This window comes from Anastrepha obliqua, chromosome 3 (genome assembly GCF_027943255.1).
Source record: "Anastrepha obliqua isolate idAnaObli1 chromosome 3, idAnaObli1_1.0, whole genome shotgun sequence".
Taxonomy (NCBI): domain Eukaryota; kingdom Metazoa; phylum Arthropoda; class Insecta; order Diptera; family Tephritidae; genus Anastrepha; species Anastrepha obliqua.
In genome coordinates this window covers 15,220,909-15,239,190 of record NC_072894.1, presented here as the reverse complement: position 1 = coordinate 15,239,190, position 18,282 = coordinate 15,220,909, and the positions used below count along the sequence as shown (strand labels likewise).

Here is an 18,282-nt window from a genome sequence, read left to right as displayed (position 1 = left end):
GTCTTATTTGGCGCAATTTTTTCTTCAAGAGTCTATATACACATACCTATGCACATCTATATTTAAGTAGAATTACTCCTGCCGAATACAACAACAAAATCGAACACAACCTATGTGTGCAGGACAACAGAAAACTAACAATTGGCATTTCGGCGTAAAGCCCGGGAATCAGACAGGTTGGCTGCAAGTACTGCATGAAAGTAACTGCTACGCATGAGTCATAAACCTGTCCTCTAGTCAAATATTGTAATGAGACGTTGAATTTTTCATATCGACTATGTTCTACATGTAAACATACATACATAACTACCTATAGTGCTGTATGAACATTGCTTTCTTGCAACTTCCTTGGCTAATTTCTTTTAGCATGCATTTCACACTAAAAACCTGCTTACGGTTTGCTGTATGCTTAGGATGTAGGCAAATTTTAAAAGGAGTATGTGCACAGAAAAAAAAAAAGATTCGTAATAGTTACTGTGCATTGAAGAAAATCCCAAGCACTGCAGATACATAACTATTCATATACATACATACATATAGTAACTGTGGGGGGGCGAAAAAACTTGTAGGTATATATGTACATATATACATACCGTATATCGTTGGTTGTTGTCATAAACATTCTCATACATACATACATACACATGCGCATACTTATGAATTCTACTTATAATATGGCAGAGTGGACAAGTTGCGCATAAAATAACAGTTGGAGAAATGAAGCTGGAGTGGCAATCGTTGGTTTCAGTAGTTACAATTCAGTTTTGAGGTAGCAGCATGGTTAGGTTTTCGTGACAGTCGGTTTATAATACGTTCACATATCCATTAATCGTCTAAAAATCCACCAAACTAATGTACCCGTTCACATGTGGCATATTACCTGCAAAATTGACAATCAGCTGTCAATGCTGCTTTGAGAGGGTTTTCTTCATAGAAATCATTTTGGTGGAATATTTCGATGTTTTTGGTTTCTTTAATTATTACTAACGATTTGAAGAAAATACAAGGAAAAATAATAGCTAATTTAATGGCGCAATTGGGTGCTATTAATAAAAAGTTACCGGAAATCCTTATGCGACGTTTACTGAGGTTGCAAAAAATTATGACAGCAATACGCATGCGAAATTCGATATCACATTGATAATAAGAGGACAAAGCGTTTGTGGACACACGCTTTTTTCTGTAATATGAATGCATAATTAATAATATTTAACAAACATTCAACTGAAACTATTTCTACAAATCTGTTTTCTTTGCCGGCGTCCATTTCATTTAGTTTTTATTTTGATGTTTCTCTTCACATTCGTAGTAATAATTATCGATAATACAGAAAACACAGGGTTGTATGTCTAAAAGTATGATTATTATCTAGGACTATATTATAATCTCAGATTTTGGGAGAGAAATTTTGTATGGGAAATCGCGCTTTTTCATTACGGATTTTGAGTTAAGCACGAAAAAGTAGATCTTCTACTTATATGTGAACGTACTATATTATTAGTATAGCTGCTTCACGTAGACCGTCGTGTCTATTTATTCATCATGGAACCATTTCGACGCTCTTATGAAGCGTAGGATAGGTTTTATCTCAACACCGGGTAGTTCCGTAAGAGAGTCAAAAGAGTATTTTCCTAACAACCTCGCTCTACTCCTAGTTAAAGCTGGACAATTACAGAGTAAGTATTATTCTATTTCTTCCTCTTCCTCTTCCTCGACTCTACAACTTCTGCAGTATTTGTAAGAAAATACTCCTGGCGTAGAACTATGCTTACCTAACATCCAGTGACCAGTGACACAAGCCACGATTTGCGAAATGTTCTCTCTTGAGAGGTTAAGGCGTAGTCAGAGGCCCGAAAAAATGATGATTTTCAAGAATTTTGTTTTTCTAGTCAATTGCTTTATTTTACTAAAATAAAAACATAGCATTAATACATCATGTTTCGACTTGACTGTAGCAAAATTTCAAAAAAAATATTAATTGTAAAAGTTATCGTTGTGCCAGAAGTCCCTTGCCGTGATCATCACAAGTCCTTGGATATTTATCTAAAATAAATCGGACAAAAGAAATTAGTTTTATTAATAGATAATCTTGTGCGTGATCGAAGCTTTTTTATGTTTTTTTTTTTTTCAAAATTAACAATAGGGCGGCCTCAGAAAATATTTTTCAGATTATCGAGAAAAAACCGAGAGTTAATTCTAAAAAAAATCGTAATTTTTGAAAAAAAAATTCCTTCGATCAGGCACGAGATTTTTATGTTTTTCAAAAGCAGTATAACGGTTTTTAAGCTACCGTGATCACTGGTTCAAAAAACATAGTTTTGAAAAAAACGCATTTAAAGTTGTCTCGAACGCTCCGGAGCACCCGAGCGCCCTTTGTTAGTTGTTGAATAACTCGAAAAGTATTTGTCGGATTCACTTCAAATTTTCACACAATATTTTAAAGATATTATACTTTAAGACAACGCAAAAAAAAGTCCCATTTTTGGAAAATTCTGACTACCTCTAACCCCTTAAACAAAAATGTCAACAAACCCGATACATTGTGGAAGTTTTGGAAAGAGTTCGAATATTGTTCAGACAAAGTATTCCTGCCTGGAAAGACGACACTTTGAATATCTTATAAAACTTTGTTTTTGTTTTGCTTGTTTGTACGTAATAGATAAAACAGATGATTGGAACAGATGATAAATATTTGAACAAAGAATAACTTCCGGATCTCCAAAACCGTTAGTTTGCGGTCCCTGTTTATTAAAATATTTTTGCTTATTTCGATCCATACTTTTACGACTTGAGATATTTCATAATATTTTTTTAATACCCTTTATACTTATACATATATGTAAGTAGTATCGAGTATTTTTTTAAGAGCTTGAGAACTAAGAATGATAATTCAAAACAGAAATATTGATTTTGTTTTTATTATAATCTGGTAGACAATTTCATTGCTTTTATTTTTTGAATATAATATCCGACATATCTCCGCCGCGGCTATGAAGTACATGGATCATTCGATCAGTTCAATTTCACTTCAGTATTAAAATAAATCGATTGTTGCGCTGTGTGGCAAGTTGCGCCGTCTTGTTGGGACCAAATGTTGTTGATGCTAAGCATATTAATTGTGGAAACAAAAATTCAGTCAGTATTGGTCGATAGCGCTCGCCATTCACCGCAACGGCAGCTCCTTCCTCGTTTCGAAAGAAGTAAGGACTGATGATGTCGCATTGCTTTATGAACTTTGCCAACATTTTTTTTTTTTTTTACAAAGTAAATTTTCACAATTTGGAAGAAATGTTCGGACGTTAAACAATTCGTGATGACTTGCCAAACTTTACTGCACAGAAATGCCAACACAGCACAACAGCACACCATTCTCAGCTGTCAAACCATAGTTATCGATGTCATGCATATTTTTCGTCGATATGTATTTAACTCTTTTTTTTATTTATCCTAAAAAACTTGAGCAAAATGTTGCAAATTTAAAATGGCCATAGCAAAGAAATTTGGCCAAATAATGCAAAACGATTTTGAGGTTTTACTATATGGGCGTAGGTATTTCGTCTTGCGTTGGAATTATTGCGTTCCCAAAAATGCTGTTGCACAGTGCATATAAAGCATATAATTAGTTCAATGTTTTGTCGGACTGAATATTGAATATTTGGGCGTTTTTTTGTATATAATTACACGGAGTGAAAATAATTTAATGATTGTTTACGTTTTCTTAACCCTCTCATGCCCGATGTTGCATATACGCAACATTGTGTTTCCGAGCCTCTAACTCCCGTTATTTTCTAGTTATTGTTTTGAATTTTCTTTTAAATTATAGCTTACTATGTTGAGAAAGCAAACAGCAAGTTGTTTGGCAGTCAACTGTACACGCTTTCAGTCCGTAGCTATATTTGTGAGCGAGAAGTTGAAAAATTGATTTTGCGAAAAAACGGTGTTCTAAAAAAGTGGAAAAAAATTATTAAAATCATTATTTCATTCTGAAACCAACATTACTACATAAATATAGAAAGGTAAGAGAGTATTTAGAAAAAGACCCTACATCAAAATATTATTTAGTTTGTGTGTAATAATTTTGTTATTTTCGTGTAGCGTATATGCAACATTGATCTATTGTGGTAACTTTCGAAAAATATAATTTATTTCAGTATACTATTTCTAAGATGCGTCCAAAAGGTCTGACTCAAGCTGAGATTGAAAGATTTGCCAACTTTGATTGGGATGATTCGGCTGACGATGAAATTGAAGAAGAAGAAGATCAAAATATGGAGGAAATTATAGGGAAAACATTGAAAAATTTAGATAACAGAGCTGAAAATGTGGAAGTTGCTTTGATTGATCAAATTATTGGAAGCAAAGATGTTGAAGATTTGAATGAAAATGAAATCGTTGCACAGGAGGTAATGGAAAAAATTGATTTCAATAGTTTGAAGTGGAGTAGTGCTGAGTTTATGGAATGTGAGACCTCCTGGAAAAGTAAATTATGCAGCAATGCGGTGAAAAAACCCATAAAATATTTTAGTACTTCCTTTACGGATGATGTTGCTGCCGAACTTTTGAACGCAAGTCAAACTACAGCTGTCGCCAAAAGGAGAGGTAGTCCATCATCACTCCTTTTGACAATGAGTTCAGGAACTGCACCATCTTCTCCAGCATCACCAGCTCCATCGTCACCAGCTCCATCATCACCAGCTCCATCATCACCAGCTGCTTCTGCAGGATCTGAATCAAATCCCTATAAAAGAGCTTATATTGAAGACCCACCAAAATCACTACGACTTGATGGTTATAATCATTGGCCGGAATGGGGAACAAGAGGCAGATGTAGAGCATGCACCACTGGGTTTCCAAGCTGTAAATGCAGCAAATGTAATGTGCACTTGTGTTCCAATCCCCAAAAAAACTGTTTCGTGTCTTATCATACATAAAATATAAATAAACGGCATTTGTAAAAGAAATAAACTTGTTTTTGAATACATACCACCATTGCCCAATGTTGCATATACGCAACATCCTGTAGCTCTTGAACCAGGACTCCTAGGACCTTGAAATTTTGAACAGTTAATATTGATGTTAATCCTATCTTATATATCTACTCAAAAAAATTTTAGCCCTGCCCATTTTAATTCGGGCATGAGAGGGTTAAAATAACTATTTATTATTTATTTTTAAATAATTTTATTATCTTCAGAATAAGATTTTTACGTCCAAGAGATAATAGTGCCAATAATAGGCACCAACCCAAAAAGTTTCGTCGGACAATATGCATTTTATTTCTATGGCATATTTTGGAGGCAGTTTTGAATCGGAGTTTCATAAGTTCATAGTTTCATAGTTCACAAAGCTTGGATTTCAGTTTGTAAATTTCGAAAAATTACGTTGTACACGTGTATATGAAGGCGCCAATGAATCCCTCTCCTCAATTAAATTACGAAAACATGAACATCTTACTCTTACGTACACACACACACACACGCATATTTGTAAAAATGAATTAAATCGCATTGGCATTGCATCGAATAGAATGAAGTGTCAGTTATTCAGTTAGCAAAGTAATTCGGTTGCCTTTGTAAACCATCGTTAAATTGCTCTTCCTTCACTCGTGTAATTTGGCGGTGTGCCAATAAATGAAACGTAGGGAATTTCTGTAATAAAAACTAAAATTCGCTGCATGAATGTGTGTACGTGTGTATGTATGAATGCGTGTATGGCTTTCTATTCTTGTTCGATTTCATTAATCTGCAGTCGCATGCGTTGGTAGTGAGTAATCAAGTGGAACTTGGCCGAATAAATAAATATTCATCATTAACTAAATAACAAATTAAACCCACACACTTTTAAATTTACAAGTTGGATGACCAAAATTATTTTACGAAGGTAACACTATTCTAGTGGGCAAAAAAGCCGAACTTTGCCGATTTGTCTTGTGAGTGTGAAATACTAAGATCTATTTTCAGAGGACTATTACCGAAATTTATTGAATTTCACTTGAAATTATCGTAATTAAAAGTCCATTGAAATTGAATGAGTTATAAAACTGCATATTCTAATTTTTTTTTTAAATTCCATACCTGCGTTTATGTGGTAAAAAACGCGTGTCAACGCATATAGCGAGAGTTAAACTTCGGAAAGTGGCAGTCACAAGCGGTAGCCAGGAACTTCACAGCTCATGTCTCACTTGAGCTCAATTAGAGCACTCCCGAACTCAACGACGTAAATGAGCAGTGGACAATAAACAGTGGTTGGCCGAGTGCCGCCACGCTACTGCAGAAAAATACCAACGACAGTGGGATACGGTACACTAGACAGTGCTAGTTTACTGGGGCGGCAGCCCTTGGTCGGGAAAAACCCGAGTCATTCCGGTAACGTAGAACCGGCTGCTATGGGAATGAAGGTTTTCGATACAGTTAGCCACGATACGCTACTAGATGACATTTTACAGTCGACATCCCCGCCAGGGCTCAAGAGTTTGACCGCGAACTACCTGAGTGGTCATCATTCGTCGGTGATATTTCGAGACCAAACATCTAAACGGAGAAAAATAAAGCAAGGCGTACCGCAGGGTGGGGTCCTTTCACCCTTGCTTTTCAATTTCTATATTTCGAAACTCTCCCAGCCACCAGAGTGAGTCTCCCTGGTCTCATACGCCGACGACTGCACGATAATAGCGTCGGGCAATGACATTGATGGCCTATGCTCCAAGGTAAACGACTACCTCGCCAGCCTTTCTCGCTTCTTCACTGCGAGGAATTTACAACTCTTCCCCCACTAAATCCACGGCGACCCTTTTCACCACCTGGTCAAAGGAGGTCAAGCTACAACTCAAGGTGAAAATCGATGATACACAAATTCCGACGTTTAACAACCCCAAAATATTGGGAGTTACCTTTGGCAGCTTGCTCTCCTTCTCAGAAGCGTAATAAGGTTCTCAAGTCACTTGCCGGCAGCACTTGGGGCAAAGACAAGGAAATGTTGCTGTCGACTTTTAAAGCAATAGGCTGACCGGTTCTAAACTAAGCTGCGCTTGGCTGGTCGCCTGGAACCAGTGATTCGCAGTGGACGAAGCTTCAGACCTGCCAAAACACTGCATTAAGGACCGCGACAGGATTTCTTTTGATGTCACCAATACAAAACGTACATGATGAGGACCTTATGCTGCCTCTTAAGGAACATAACAAATTGCTCAGTAAGCAGTTTTGCTAGGGTGTTACCGCAGGCCTCACCCATGCAGACACCTGATCGAGCCTGAGCCACATCCCAGGCACATCAAGACGTGTTTCCTCAACTACGCGGACGAGATCTTAGACAAAACAAACATACACCTACTGGATCGGACAGTGTACAGACAGGCCATAAACGCCATTCGTAGGGAGACTCTCACCACCTTCTTAAGCTCCCGACCCCCAAATGTCGTTATCGGAGTCCAATCACCACCAATCGCAGACGAAGAGCTCAAAAAGTCTCTCCCCGAAAGTCCCGCGTAACGTTGGCAGAATTACGTTCTGAATATTGTAGCAGGTTAAACTCCTACTTATCCAGAATCGACCCCGACATACTAAACATATGTCCAGCATGTGAAGGCAACCCGCACGACACTAACCACCTTTTCACATGCCCCATTAAACGCACTCATCTAACACTCCCTTCCCTCTGGACCCAACCCGTCGAAACAGCTAGTTTCCTGGGCCTACCGTTAGATGAACTAGACGAAGACGACCGGTGATTACGTTACACTGACAGGGCAAAGGTACTGGTACAATAACAACAACCAACGACAGTCGGAACGACCCGGATTTATATCCGGCCAAGGACTGTCACTGCAGCATCATGCACCGTACATGTATGGGAAATGCTTATGCTGCTACAACAATAGCAACAACCGAGCTTACACAGCCACACTACGGTCGGCCGCAACGCGCGTCTCGACGGAGCGATATCGCGAGTTAAGGAGGGAAGAGAAGAATCTTTTCTGGCACAAAAAACGGAGTGCGGAAAAACCTGCGATAGAAAGGATTTTAGATGCTAGACGATAGGAACATGACCCGAACATTATACCAAAGTGCCGGGCGCCAGATCGAAGGTTTTAAAGCTGGGACCAATTCCTGTAAAGACGAAATCAACGATCTGGTGACGGATAACCAAGTCACGCTTAGGTTATGGAGCAATCACTTCTGCCAGTCATTTAATGGTGGATTTAGCAGCGTGGATGCGGAAATAGACACCGATGTCGCTGGCGATGTAATCGTCGTACCACCACCCATTAGAACAACAAAGCCTCTGTAGTCGTAGTCATCATATTATACAAGCTTTATTGCCATTAACATATTGTGTACGGGACACGTACTATCACGTTTTCTTTCCGTTGATACTAGTATGGGTTAGTGTAACGGCACAATATTATATTTCAATATAAAATACATAAAGTTTAGGTTAAAAAATTAAATAATTTTTGATTTATTGAGATTTAACTGAATAACTAAATATGCGTGCAAAATCCATGCGCCCGTACGATTCCGTCGCGAAATGCACCCGTATAAATTGTGTCAAATAAGGCGGGCATAATGAGAAACTTATAAAGTGATTTTTGTTTTTCAATTGCCTAATTGTCCAAAGTACCACTTGTTGGCAAGAGAGATTCTCCGTTGGATTTTCAGAAAAAGAGATGTGTGTGATAAAAATATAAATACAAATAAAAAAATATATAAATAAAATAAAAAATTATGTATGTATGTATAATTGGCGCGTACACCCTTTTTGGGTGTTTGGCCGAGCTCCTCCTCGTATTTGTGGTGTGCGCCTTGATGTTGTTCCACAAATGGAGGGACCTACAGTTTCAAGCCGACTGCGAACGGCAGATATTTTTATGAGGAGCTTTTTCATGGCAGAAATACATGCGGAGGTTTGCCATTGCCTGCCAAGGGGCGACCGCTATTAGAAAAATGTTTTTCTTAATTTTGGTGTTTTCACCGAGATTCGAACCTACGTTCTCTCTGTGAATTCCGATTGGTAGTCGCGCACCAACGCATTCGGCTACGGCGGCCGAAAAAAAATGTAGTTAAATAAAAATATAAATCTAAAATATATATAAGTAAAAAAAAATATAAATAAAAATAAAAAATAAATAAAAAAAATATAATAAAAAAAATGTTATTAAAAAATATATATTATATAATTAAAAAAATATGTAATTAAAAACAATATAGTAAAATTAAAAAAATACAATAATAAAAATTATATATAAAAAAAATAATAATTATATTAAAAAAAAAATAAAAAATATATAATTTAACCAATACATAATTAAAAAAATATAATTTAAAAAAATATATAATTTAAAAAATATATAATTAAAAAAAATATAATAAAAAATATATAATTGAAAAAAATATGTAATTGAAAAAAATATAATTAAATACGTATAATATAATTATAATAATATAATGAAAGGAAACCGTTTTCTAAGCATAGACGTCATTTAAATCTTACACCTAAATATTTTTAAGTATTCAAATCGTTGTATAACGTGGGGAGAGAAGGTTTTTCTTTCATGAAATAATTTTACTTTCTAAACTAAACTTTCTCTTGTTTCTAAATTCACAACGCCTTTTCTTTGTTGTGATGTGTATAACTTTGTGCTATCAATATATTACAACTATGAATATACCATCAATATTATTTTCTTCTGCGGCATCGGTAGTCTAGCGTAAGTGCACTACTAGCCTGCCATCCAAGAGGTTGTGGGTTCGAATCACACGTAAATCACGGTCTTCGCACGGTTCCTCGCACTTTTCCTACTTTCCCTGTTTTTCTAAAATAAAATAAAAATCTCATTCCTCAAACACAAAAACTTATCCTTTCCATCCTTACTCCCGCACAATAGTCAGAGCATTATTTGCACTGTGGCTGATAAAACAAGGAAAAACAAAGAAAAACACGCAGTTACACATTGTATCAGTGGCGCCAGCAAGAGGAAGCGCGCAACCGCGGTAATAGCGCAGAAACACTAAATTTAGCGAAGTCCTCAACCATCTGTGCGATGCTTCTGGCAGAAAAATGTGAAACACAGATGGCGCTCCAAGCAGCAAGAAGACGTTGTTTCTAAGCAACGACATTTCCACTATTTAGGACTGGTAGCGGCAGGCTAATCACCTACCCTGACAGAAAGCAAAATAGATTAACGAAACCAACGCAATTCATCTTGTCGACGCTCTATGCTCCCGAGAGGAGTGAACAAGGAAAAAAAAATTCTTCTTCACTGAAGCTAATAAATCGTTAAGCTCCTACAGACAACGAGTTTTTCAATAATTTTTTGCGAAAAACTGAGAGTATTTATTATCTTAAAATAAATTGTTAATTATATCATATTATACAATACATATTAATATTCATGTTTAAATGAATATACAAATATTTTATCGAAATAAAAAATAAAAAAATAGCTGCGCTACAGCTACTCAAAGAGGCTTCAAAAAATCGATTTTTTCGTGGATTTTTTTGGAAAGGAAAGAAATAATCGATTGAAACGAAACTTTTAGGTTATATTGTTATATGTTTCAACAGTCTTCTTAAATTTTTTCATTAAAATATATGCCATATTATGCCTGGTACAAACATTTTGCCGAGGCGCCTCGAGTGTGCATGTGTCGTGCGGCGGGAAAGATGCAGGTCGCAATTTTCATCAGAAACTAAAAACCCAAAAAAATTTTTATTGTAGTATAGTATAGCTTCTAGTTAAACCCAGAAAATTAAACATAAAGTGAGAAATTCAACAATTTTTCGCTAATTAAAAAAAAAATCATTTTTTTGGAAAAACAAATTCACTTTAGATTGTTTAAAAAGTGGGATAATCATAACTTTCTTAAGGTTTTTTAGGTTCAACTAGAAGGGAATTTAATTCCGAGTACAATCAATGTTATCTCGTTTCGATAGAACGTTTAACTTTTTCCCTATCTTTACCGCCAATTAGGAAAAATCGGAAAAATAAAAAACCGAGAAATCGCACTTCGAGCGATCCGGCCGCTCGTATATAAAGCGTTTTTCAATAGGTGCGCTTCAACTTTTTTCCGATAGGGAGGGCGAACGACGCAATATTTTTTATTTTTCGCTTGTCATTTGTAAACTTCATTAGTATACATTTCATCATGGAACGCTACACACTTGAGCAACGATTGCAAATCGTGCAAATTTTTTATGAAAATAATCGTGCAAATTTTTTATGAAAATTTATAAATTTTCCAAAAAATCATCTTCAGTGATGAAGCTCACTTTTGGCTCAATGGGTTTGTCAACAAGCAAAATATGCGTTACTGGGCAGAAAGCAATCCACACGTGATTCATGAGGCACCGTTGCATCCCGAAAAAATCACTGTTTGGTGCGGTTTACATGCCGGCGGCGAAATTGGCCCATATTTTTTCGTTGACGAGAACGATCGCCACGTTACTGTGAATGGAAATCGATACCGCGACATGATAAACGATTATTTTTGGCCGCAATTGAATGGTATGGACTTAGACGACATGTGGTTTCAACAGGAAGGGGCCACAAGCGACACAGCACACGCCACAATTGATTTGTTGAAGAGTAAGTTCGATGAGTGCATTATTTCCAGAAATGGACCGGTCGAATGGCCGCCGCGCTCGTGTGATTTGACGCCTCTAGACTATTTTTCTTTGCGGTTATGTGAAGTCATTGGTCTACAGTAACAAGCCGGCGACGATTTGTGAGCTCAGAGCCAATATTGAACGCGAAATTGCTGGAATTTCGGCCGATATATGCAAAAGAGTGGTCGAAAATTGGGTTCAACGATTGGACTTCGTAAAACGTGCACGCGGTGGTCATGTAAAAGAAATCGAATTTCATACTTAAATGTATATGTTCAAACTCGATAATAAAAAAAAATTAGTTAAACAAGTCAAACCGTTTGTGTTTTATTAAAAAAAAAAGTTGAAGCGCTCTTACTGAAAAACGCTTTAGTACCTGCTCGACGCTTGCTCACAATTTCTTCTGTAATCCCGAAAATATTTTGAATTTGCTTCTGAAATTTTGAGGACACATTCTTGGATAGTTTGGGAAAACATTTAGGAAAAAAAAAATCGATTTTTGAAGCCTTTAAAGCAGGCTCCCCCCTTAACTTGCGCCGTGGAAAGTTCAGCCTCTTATAATCAACTGAAATCAACCAGACACAAATTTTTCAATAAAATAAGTTTTTTCCGCTTTGCACTTACCTATTTTTAACAAAAAAAAAAAAAAATTAAAATTTGAAGTGAAAAAGAAAAAAATTAAACTTTTTTTTTATAAAAAAATTGATCAAACAATATTTTTAGTGATAATTAATATATAGAATGAATATAAAATATAAAAAAACTGCTCTGACGGCAGTCTTTACTTTTTTTTTTGTTTCTCATCTCCCTGAACAGGCCTATCTTGAGTGTATAAAACCGTATGCAATAATAAAGCAATCCTATTCGCAAGATTTTACGATATTGCACCATATACGAAAGTATGTGTGCATGTAGGTGACTTAAGCGTAAGAGTACAAGTGTGTGGGTGGGTGTGTATGTCAAAATACGTGTGCAAGAGTTATCATTGCCTTTCCACTGTCAAATGTCACAAATTGTCATTTCACTTGATCTTTCTATTTCATTGTTGTTGTCTATTATATTTTTGTTTACTATGCACTTCCAAGTGTGGCACATATGAATGTGTGTACATATGTACATATAAATGCTGGGGCGTCCATATGCTGAATTATTTGCTTTGCAATTTTCAAATTAAATATTGTGCAACGGACGACGGGCCAGTCACTCAATAGCTGCACGATTAGTTGCTGAGAGCGAAATATGAAGATGTACGACCACAGCTCGTCATTGCACCAGAAAATCGTACGAGCGGCACAATATGATTGCAAATGCGGTCTGATATGATGGCTGTTTGCTTGTTGCTAGTCGACGATTGTCTGAGCTGGTTGCTTTCCACCCGCCAGTTGGCTTACATGGGGGGCCACCTCCTGCGTCTTGTAGCTTTGAGTTTAATTGGATTAGCCGCGGGATGTATTATATTAAAGGCTTACTTACTTGGCTGGAAGAATAGCTGGTGCATGAATGTACCTTTGTATGTGTGTGTGCATGTATGTAGCTTTGTATGTGTGTGCATGTATGTGTACATGCAGATGAGTGTGTGCGAAATTGCTCGCGCACATTGGATGGATGCTATGGAAATAGCCACCTACTTGTGGTCTAACTTCTGGGAATAATCAAGTTGAAGTCTGTGAGATGAGAACTGTTCATTAGTGGTGTATGAATGCACTTTCTCTAAATGCTTTCTCGTGCCTTTAATCGCATTATGATCCTTGACTTGCGACTTGTGCCCCAATTAAAATACTATCAGCAAAGAAATTGCTGATTGGCTAAATGTCTGGCAGCTCTGCAGATATTTAAGCAAATATTATTTCAATCAAGCAGGCACATACATACAGATATACACATGTACTCATATGTGCATGTATACATTTGAACTTCTTCCATTAAGATTGGCAGTGTTTGAAATTATTGAAAGTGTGATTATGTGTGTAAATATGTAAGTATGTATGCCGTGTGCAGATGAATGTTTACTTACACATATGCAAACATGTACCTATGTATGTGTAGACGAATGCAAGCATTTGCATAGTTCATTCCGTGTTGAATAAGCACTTGATTTAGTATCTTTGAAATGCAGTTGCATTGGAATGATTTGCGCAATTCTCGAGATGCTTCAATAATTGATCCCTGCATTGGCAATCTAAAAGGAATGCACAAGAAACACACATTATTACTACAATAACAGCACAAAAACACAAAAGAAGTGCAATAAATTCTACAAATGCAAAGAAAATATTTTTGCTGGCCAACAATTCAATTGCTCTGCGGAATGTGAACTACGTAGATACGCACATACATTCTGTTAAAAAAATATCGGGAATTGTTCATTTAAAAAGCGCGCGTTACACTAAATTTTTTTTTTGCTGGTATTTGGTACAACTGTCCTCTATAATATCGCAGAGTTTGAGCCTGATCTGTCAATCAGCTTGTTTTTGGCATTTAATTATATGTATCAGGTGCGCTCTGTGATTTTCACTATGGATAAAAATATTGAAGAAAGAATTTGTTGTTGAAAATGTTGCAGAAAACCTATGGCGAGGATGCTTTATCAAAAATACTAGTCTACGATTGGTATGCGTCTTTTGCAGAGGGCCGAGAGGTCGTGGAAGATTTGTCCCGATCTTGACGCCCATCAACGTCTTCAACGGATGAAAACGTCGATATAGTCAAGGAAATGGTGCTGGAAAACCATCATGAGGGAGGTAGCTCGTGACCTTAGCGTGTCTCACGATTCAATTTGCAACATTTTACATCATCCATTGGGCATGAGACGCGTGGCTGCTTGACTCGTTCCAAGAGAGTTGAATTTCTTTCAAAAAATTCATCGGAAGAAGGTGGCTAACATGCTTGAGTAAGTGAATTCAGACCCAAAGTTTATCCAGCGCATCATAACGGGTGATGAGATGTGGTTATATGAGTTTGACATGCAAAGCAGTCAACAGGCGGCTGAATGGCTGAATGGCGCAATCCACATGAGCCGAAACCCAAAACACCACGTCAAAGTCGGTCAAAAGTGAAAGTCATGCTACTCGTTTTCTTTGATTATCATAGTGTTGTGCACTCTGAATTCGTTCCAAATGGTTCTACGGTAAACGGTAAATAAAGAATATTTTTTGGAAGTTATGTGACGTTTGAGAGAGAATGTGCGTAGGAAACGGCTCAATTTGTGGACAGAAAACTCATGGATTTTGTACCACCATAACGCATCGTCTCTCAAGGCTCATATTGTGAACACTTTTTTGACAAAAAACTCGACAAATATCATCGAACAACCACCGTATTTACCAAACTTAGTCCCCTGTGACTTTTTCCTTTAAATTACCACTCCGCGGATGCCGCTTTGAGTCGATAGAGGCCATTAAGGAGGATTCGCTGAAGGAGCTGAAGAAGATCTCTTCAAACGCGCTTAAAAGGTGATTTGATGACTGGACTAATCGTTGGCATATGTGTATTGCTTCGAATGGAGCCTATTTTGAAGGAGACAAAATACATTTTTGAAGATTAAACAATTATTTTGCGTTATATTGAACAATTCCGAGTACTTTTTTGACAGAATGTATATATGCATATGCGAATACTTCCGAATATGTGCTTTATATGAAAAAAAATTGGCAAAATCGTATGAGGAAATTGTCAATTGACTTCAGACTTACACCTTTTTGTAATTATATAATTGAGCAGGCCGTAGAACTGCATACCTAGAAGTTTTCTAAAAATTCTGATTAGAAAGTTGAATATTTTAATGACAATATTTTGAAATTTCTAAATTTTTTGTGAGTTTCGTGCAAAGTAGGGTTTATTGACTTATAAGGTTTCTGTTATACAATGCACTATATTTTTATAAAAAAAATAACGAACAAAATTCAGCATTAAAAATATTGGTACTATTGTACATAAAAAGATAAAGTGCAATAATTATGTAAGCACAAGTACAGACCGGTTCACTTGATTGGAGGCAATAATTTTTCTGGAAGAAAATGGTTATTAAGGCAACCGTATTTGATCTAGCAACACAAGAGTTTCTTATAATTCAAGTGAAGACTGTACTTTGCTCGAAAATAAATCGGCATCAAAATATTATTCTCTAACGGTATTTTGCAGCAGTAAAACTTCAGCAGTTGTAATATTGTGCTTGATTTATAGGTTCACTTGAATAGAGACACTAACCAAATAAAAATAATAATAAATGTTAGAAATTTTGTTTTTTCTTTACATTTATTATTTAAATCTTAATATTTTGTGCTGCCGTATTGTTTATAAATTACTTCGTATATACGCTGATGAATGGATTTATACAAATTCTCCAGGTATCCTAACGAAATTTTGGATGAGGCCCTTCTAATGATTCGAATTAACGCATTTTTGTTCAAATTGTTGTCCGTTCTCATAAACCTTACGAGTAAGCCATCCATATAGATTTTCAATACTGTTAAGATCTGAGAAATACAGTGGCTAAGCTAAAATTTCAACGTTTGGGACGCAATCCCAGTTCTGACCACACATGAAGTGTGTACAGGTGCATTATGCTTTTGAAAGATCAACTTAATAGGTCCAAATGTTTGACGTCCCTCGCGGGAAGATGATTCCAACAGAGTTTTATAGCTGAACGCACCATAGTATGATATTGCTCCCCATAACTTAACATCACCTTCACGGCTGTGAAGTCGACTCAAGTGCCTCTCCTTTCTTAAGTCATGGAAATAATAAATGGATTTATCCGGCGCATTCAGATTGATCTTCTTTTTATCACTAAATAATACTTTTTTCCATTCACCGGGATCGTTATTTGTGGCCGAACTTTAAGCCATGTGGTCCCTTTTTGTGATTTTTCGTTCTTCAGATGTGGCACTTTTAGAAGAGCCCTTCACACGCTGGATTTGCTGCCTGCAACATTTGCCATTTTTATTAAGTTTTGTTATTCGAAAGGCGGAATTTGATGCAATTCTAAGGATTTTGCGGCTTTCCTTCAGTGTCAAAGCCATCGCAGTTCTGCCTTTGTAGTTCGTACCATAGGAGGCACTTTGTTTCACATGATGATCCACAACATTGGTATTTCGATCAATCTTTTTGGTAATTTGGCGATTTGAAATTCTCTCTGAGGCCAGGTTATCGCTTTGTCCTTATTTGCGATTTGTTAAACCTTTCTGCTTTCTCATTTCTTTAGAATTAACAAGTTTTTGGCCAAACTCAGTGAATGCTTAAAAAACAATCCCTTTTCATAGTTTTAGTGCGCAAATAATGGAGGCTAACTGAGTGCCGCTGTTGAAGTTTTACTGCTGCAAAGTAACGTTAGATTGAATAATATTTTGATGCTGGTTTATTTTCGAGCACTTGAATTATCAAAAATCTTTGGGTTACTAGATAAAATGTAGTTGTTTTAATAACCATTTAGGTTAGGTTAGGTCAGTCAGGTTGCTTGTTTAACACAGGTGGCACTAAGGCCTATTATGATACCTACGTTTGTTTTTCTTCCCCTAACTAAGTTGCTTAAACCATTTAGATCTTTTTAAGAAAGTATTTAGTCCCTCCAGGGACATATTTTGCAAATTTTCCAGGTCCTCAAAGAAGTAATCGTCAAGATATTTGGCACGGCTTCTTTGAAGTGCAGGAGATTCACAGAGGAGGTGTTGCACCGACTCACTTTCTTATTTATCTTCGCAGCTCTTGCAGAAGTCATTGTGAGGAACATCCATTCTACTGGCTAAAGTGCCAATAGTGTAGTGATCCGTTATAATACCTGTGAGGACGCTGGTAGTTGATCTGTTGCATCCAAGCAGAAATTTTGTCCTTTTAAGATTCAGTTTTGGTCAGAGCGCTATGGAGACCCTGCAGTTAGTAGTCAGATACCACCTTCTATAGGTTTTCGCGATTACGCTCAGGTCAATCGCATTGTATAACTCGTTCAGAGGAATGCTTATGTCATGTACCACTCGCTAAAGGTCCAGATCAGTCCAGTAAGTCCATAAGTATTATCGTTTTTGCTGCTTGCTAAATGAACAATTTAAGGATAATCATTCCGAGTAAATTCCTGATCCAGTGCCATTGTCCATCATTGAGCTGTCAGTATAAATATGGTGGCCACTATCATCTGATATGACTCTGCTCTGCCAATCCTTCCTGTCGGGTATTCAGGTGGAGAAGACTTGGCTTCACTTGGTGTGCCCAATTGGCGCCGGTTAGCACGAGAAAGAAACGACAGGCGCGCTTTGTTAAACTCGCCCAAAATCGCGTAAGCGCACATCAAATCCCCTAAAGCTGGGGTTCCGATAATACTTTAAGAAATTCAAAACCTTATATGTTGAACGGAGACAAAACTAAAAATATTTGTATATACGCAAGCGAAGCCGCGAGCATCACTAGTACATACATTTATATATATGTATATATACATACCCCTCTAAATTCTTGTGGTAGTACTTTTCAAACCGTTTAATTGAAGTCAAATGATTATGCGAACTACATATTTCGTATGTACGCTATTTAATTTTTACTCTAATAGACGCTGAGCGGATAAACGTTTTTTTGCGCGATAAGCGTCATAAAAAGCGAAAACGACTCAATTGCCAAGTTTCGTTTGTACGAGAGACGAAAGATGTAAACGTGAGGAAAAATTGATATATTGAAGCACAAGTGGTGGAA

General features: G+C 36.8%; 1 protein-coding gene across 4 annotated transcripts in view; it reads left to right on the top strand.

Annotated features, from left to right (window-relative positions):
* LOC129242969 (protein ECT2) overlaps positions 1–18,282 on the top strand; it is a 66,918-nt gene that overhangs the window by 3,344 nt on the left and 45,292 nt on the right. The gene's annotated exons all lie outside the window — the stretch shown is intronic.